Raw genomic sequence first — 6,498 nt, forward strand, 5'->3', positions numbered from 1 at the left:
TGAACGAGGGAGTAATCATCAGCACGCTGCTGCCAAGCGTTCATAACGTCTTGGTTCTCAGGGATTGGTGCTTCACCTAGCGGTGCTTCTAAGACATAATCTTTCTTGGCAACTATGAGGATGAGCCTCAGGTTCCGGACCCAGTCCGTATAGTTGCTGCCATCATCTTTCAGCTTGGTTTTCTATAGGAACGCGTTGAAATTGAGGACAACGTGGGCCATTTGATCTACAATACATAGTGTAAAGATTTTTAGACTAAGTTCATGATAATCAAGTTCATATAATCAAATTATTTAATGAACTCCCACTCAGATAGACATCCCTCTAGTTATCTAAGTGAAACATGATCCGAACTCAACTAGGCCGTGTCCGATCATCACGTGAGACGGACTAGTCAAGATCGGTGAACATCTCCATGTTGATCGTATCTTCTATACGACTCATGCTCGACCTTTCGGTCCTCCGTGTTCCGAGGCCATGTCTGTACATGCTAGGCTCGTCAAGTCAACCTAAGTGTATTGCGTGTGTTCCGAGGCCATGTCTGTACATGCTAGGCTCGTCAACACCCGTTGTATGCGAACGTAAGAATCTATCACACCCGATCATCACGTGGTGCTTCGAAACGACGAACCTTCGCAACGGTGCACAGTTAGGGTGAACACTTTCTTGAAATTATTATAAGGGATCATCCTACTTGCTACCGTCGTACTAAGCAAATAAGATGCAAAAACATGATAAACATCACATGCAATCAAATAGTGACATGATATGGCCAATATCATCACGCTCCTTTGATCTCCATCTTCGGGGCACCATGATCATCTTCGTCACCGGCATGACACCATGATCTCCATCATCATGATCTCCATCATTGTGTCTTCATGAAGTTGTCACGCCAACGATTACTTCTACTTCTATGGCTAACCGTTTAGCAACAAAGTAAAGTAAATTACATGGCGTTATTCAATGACACGCAGGTCATGCAAAATAATAAAGACAACTCCTATGGCTCCTGCCGGTTGTCATACTCATCGACATGCAAGTCGTGATTCCTATTACAAGAATATGATCAATCTCATACATCACATATATCATTCATCACATCTTCTGGCCATATCATATCACATATATCACTTGCTGCAAAAACAAGTTAGACGTCCTCTAATTGTTGTTGCAAGTTTTTTTTTACGTGGTTTGTAGGTTTCTAGCAAGAACGATTTCTTACCTACGTATGACCACAACGTGATTTGCCAATTTCTATTTACCCTTCATAAGGACCCTTTTCATCGAATCCGTTCCGACTAAAATAGGAGAGACAGACACCCGCTAGCCACCTTATGCAACTAGTGCATGTCAGTCGGTGGAACCTGTCTCACGTAAGCGTACGTGTAAGGTCGGTCCGGGCCGCTTCATCCTACAATGCCGCCGAAACAAGAAACGACTAGTAGCGGCAAGAAGAATTGGCAACATCAACGCCCACAACTTCTTTGTGTTCTACTCGTGCATAGTAACTACGCATAGGCCTGGCTCATGATGCCACTGTTGGGAATCGTAGCATAATTTTAAAATTTTCCTACGCTCACCAAGATGCATCTATGGAGTCTACTAGCAACGAGGGAAGGGAGTGCATCTACATACCGTTGTAGATCGCGAGCGGAAGCGTTCCAATGAACGTGGATGACGGAGTCGTACTCGCCGTGATCCAAATCACCGATGACCGAGTGCCGAACGTACGGCACCTCCGCGTTCAACACACGTACGGTGCAGCGACGTCTCCTCCTTTCTTGATCCAGCAAGGGGGGAGGAGAGGTTGATGGAGATCCAACAGCATGACGGCATGGTGGTGGATGTAGCGGCTCTCCAGCAGGGCTTCGTCGAGCTTCTGCGCGAGAGAGAGAGGTGTTGCAGGGGAGGAGGGAGGCGCCAAAGGCTGTTGTATGCTGCCCTCCCTCCCCCCTTTATATAGGCCCCCAAGGGGGGTGCGCAGCCCTTGGAGATGGGATCTCCAAGGGTGGGGCGGCGGCCAAGGGGGGAAGGGGTTGCCTTGCCCCCCAAGGCAAGGGGGAACTCCCCCCCTAGGGTTCCCAACCCTAGGCGCATGGGGGGAGGCCCAAGGAGGCGCCCCAGCCCACTAGGGGCTGGTTCCCTTCCACTTTCAGCCCACGGGGCCCTCCGGGACAGGTGGCCCCACCCGGTGGACCCCCGGGACCCTTCCGGTGGTCCCGGTACAATACCGATAACCCCCGAAACTTTCCCGGTGGCCAAAACTGGACTTCCTATATATAATTCTTCACCTCCGGACCATTCCGGAACCTCTCGTGACGTCCGGGATCTCATCCGGGACTCCGAACAACTTTCGGGTTTCCGCATACATATATCTCTACAACCCTAGCGTCACCGGACCTTAAGTGTGTAGACCCTACGGGTTCGGGAGACATGCAGACATGACCGAGACGCTTCTCTGGTCAATAACCAACAGCGGGATCTGGATACCCATGTTGGCTCCCACATGTTCCACGATGATATCATCGGGTGAACCACGGTGTCGAGGATTCAATCAATCCGTATGCAATTCCCTTTGTCAATCGGTATGTTACTTGCCCGAGATTCGATCGTCGGTATCCCAATACCTAGTTCAATCTCGTTACCGGCAAGTCTCTTTACTCGTACCGCAATGCATGATCCCGTGACTAACGCCTTAGTCACATTGAGCTCATTATGATGATGCATTACCGAGTGGGCCCAGAGATACCTCTCCGTTTACACGGAGTGACAAATCCCAGTCTCGATCCGTGCCAACCCAACAGACACTTTCGGAGATACCCGTAATGCACCTTTATAGTCACCCAGTTACGTTGTGACGTTTGGCACACCCAAAGCACTCCTACGGTATCCGGGAGTTGCACGACCTCATGGTCTAAGGAAAAGATACTTGACATTGGAAAAGCTCTAGCAAACGAAACTACACGATCTTTTATGCTATGCTTAAGTTGGGTCTTGTCCATCACATCATTCTCCTAATGATGTGATCCCGTTATCAATGACATCCTATGTCCATAGTCAGGAAACCATGACTATCTGTTGATCAACGAGCTAGTCAACTAGAGGCTTACTAGGGACAGGTTGTGGTCTATGTATTCACACATGTATTACGATTTCCGGACAATACAATTATAGCATGAATAAAAGACTATTATCATGAACACAGAAATATAATAATAACCATTTATTATTGCCTCTAGGGCATATTTCCAACAATAGGATCAGTCTCGCGGTTGCAAGACCGGGCCTTGGCCAGAATCAACACCATTGATGCGCTCACCTTTTCTTTTTGGGAGAGAAGAACAATGGCAGAAGCAGGTCAGGTTTTCTTGAAGAAACGAGGAACAAGATGAGGGAGAAGCGAGTTGGGGTTTTCTTCAAGAGAGGAAGCTGAGGGAGACGAATGAAATGATGGTTGCTTCGCCCGTCCAACTTACTGCTGGAAAGGTGGAGGTTTTGTGATTTGACGGCTCATTGGGCATTACTGCGGCGCTTCGATCGGGGTAGTCTACCGTGTAGTTGGGCACTCTAGTACAGAGTAATTTAGTGCATGGCTAGTGGACCCCGATGCTGGCTGTCCCACACGTCGGCGAAAGTGAGTAGCAAGGTTCCCGACGACCGTCGAGGAGGATCCACACGGTAGAGCGTGTCCACTGTTTATGTAGAAAAAAATGATTACAGCAAGCGTTTCCACTCTTACGACGGAGGAGTGCGAAACATGGCAGCCACTTGAACTTACACAGTGCTCCTACTACTAGGCATGTGCAGTGGTTCATACGTCGGTACTACATAATCTTGTTGCTAGTGTAGTAAGATATGACGATAACAAATGATGTTGTGCGCATGTCAACTATATGAACAGTAATGTAACATAGTACCCCTTTTTTAACTGTCCAGTCGATAATGAACGGCGAGATCAATGTTAACAGAACTAGGTCTACAACACACGGAGAGTATGGTGCTATAGTACTCCACGGAACATGAACCATATGAAGCACGAATCAGTGTTAGGTAGGGTGTATGAAGGGTGCATGGGATGAGAGCAAAAGTTCCCTTCTCGACCCACTCTTGGGTGTTTGGCAAAGTGCGTGAAGGGTGCATGAGTCCACACTAGTAGGTTAACACAAATACACTAGGAGCATGCATGAAGAGGGATGCTGAGATGAGCATGCACGAAGAGGGAACAACTATATTGAGATGAGAATGCAACCAAACACACCCACACGCTTTATGCTACAGTGGTTGATCTGCATCGTCTGAGTTTGATCCAACGGTCATGTTGCACCTAGACATGGACATGCCCATGCAGAGGACGCCTAAACACCACCGAAGTCCCTCTGCTTCTCGAGGCACACGATGTTGGTGATGCAGGGTGGAACCGCCCATAGAGCCCACTCCCGGTCGACGGGAGCCAGCTCGTCAAAGAAGGCGTCCAATGGCACGAATGGGTACCGGTGACGGAGCCCTAAGAGGATTCGCCCGGCAACGGCGACGGCAGCCCGCAACCCCTCCTTGTCCAGCTCCGCCCCCACCATCGCACGGAGAAGGCTCAGCTCCTCAGAGATATAGGTGAAGGAGACTAGGTCAGCAAGCCGCAGCTCGTTGAAGTCGATGGCGTGGTCGAACGGGTTTAGCACGACGGCCGGCATGGTCGCGCTGGCACGACGGTAGGCATCGCGCAGCCGCAACACGTGCGTAGCAACATGGTCCACCAAGTGGCCGAGGCGATCCTAGACCTCGTTACGATCGGCCCGCTCGCGCTCCAGCCGGCTCGCCTAACCGCCTATCGTATCTCCTGCTTTCTACAGCAACGCCGCCGACGCCTCGAGCATCTTTGTGGTGGACGCCTGCCGCTTTTGAAGCTCCGTGAACTCCCGCACATAAAGGAGGAGCATGGCACTCCTCTCCTCCATGAGCTCACGGAGCTCCACGTCCTTGGCCCTGAGCTCCGCATCCTTGGCCTGGAGCTCCTGTGTTAGGCGCCTCACCTCAGACTCCATGATCTGGTGCGCCGCCATGGAACCAGGTAGAAGCACTAGGGAGAGGAAGCAAAGGGGGTGAAACGGCTGAAAGGCAATGCAATCTACGGGAAGGCAGAGGGAGCCAGCCGCGGAGCGGGGTGAATCTTTTGGTTTTCACCATGGGAAAACACCAGTCGACGACATTTCACATCAGGGAGTAGTGGGTTCTACACGCGGAATCATCGTGACTAATTGTTGCCGCGCCTGCTCCCGTCAATCAAAAAATAAAAATCCTGCCGCGCCTACTCCCGTCAATCATAAAATTAAAAATCCTACCGCGCCTGCCGCACCCAAAGACCAGAGCAATGCCGCGGTGGATATTTAAATTTACCTGCCGGGAAGGAGATAAAAAAGGTGTGAAAAAACAAATGTGGCGGCGGCCTAGCTAATTGGTCGCACAAGCCCAACTAGCTAGCCACCGTGCTTCACTGATGTACTCGGCGGCAAAGGTGGTCTTTCATGATTTGACCACTCATTTACTTGCTTTGGCGCTTGATACGTCTCCAACGTATCTATAATTTTTGATGTATTCATGCCATGTTTATAATATTTTTACATGACTTTGGTACGATTTGGTTAGAACTAACCCGGACTGACGTTGTTTTCAGCAGAACTACCGTGGTGTTGTTTTTGTGTAGACAAAAAAGTTCTTGGAATGCGCTGAAAATCAACGGAGATTTTTTGTGGAAAATATAAAAAATACTGGAACGAAGAGTTACCGGAGGGCAATCCCGTGGGCCCCACAAGGGTGGAGGGCGCGCCCACCCCCTGGGCGCGCCCCTGTGCCTCGTGGACTCTCCGTGGGCCCCCTGACTTGTTCTCCATGCCAACCTCTCCTATAAATCCCCAAACCTCCAGAAAATAACCTAGATCGGGAGTTCCGCCGCCGCAAGCCTCTATAGCCACCAAAAACCAATCGGGACCCTATTCCGGCACCCTGCCAGAGGGGGGATCCATCACCGATGGCCATCTTCATCATCCCAGCGCTCTCCATGATGAGGAGGGAGTAGTTCACCCTCGGGGCTGAGGGTATGTACCAGTAGCTATGTGTTTGATCTCTCTCTCTCTCTCGTGTTCTTGATTTGGCACGATCTTGATGTACCGCGAGCTTTGCTATTATAGTTTGATGTTATGATGTTTCTCCCCCTCTACTCTCTTGTAATGAATTGAGTTTTCCCTTTGAAGTTATCTTATCAGATTGAGTCTTTAAGGATTTGACAACACTTGATGTATGTCTTGCATGTGCTTATCTGTGGTGACAATGGGATATTCACGTGATCTACTTGAGTATGTTTTGGTGATCAACTTGCGGGTTCAGTGACCTCGTGAACTTATGCATAGGGGTTCGCACACGTTTTCGTCTTGACTCTCTAGTAGAAACTTTGGGGAACTCTTTGAAGTACTTTGTGTTGGTTTGAATAGATGAATCTGAGAT

This window comes from Triticum aestivum, chromosome 4D, assembly GCF_018294505.1.
Source record: "Triticum aestivum cultivar Chinese Spring chromosome 4D, IWGSC CS RefSeq v2.1, whole genome shotgun sequence".
Taxonomy (NCBI): Eukaryota; Viridiplantae; Streptophyta; class Magnoliopsida; order Poales; family Poaceae; genus Triticum; species Triticum aestivum.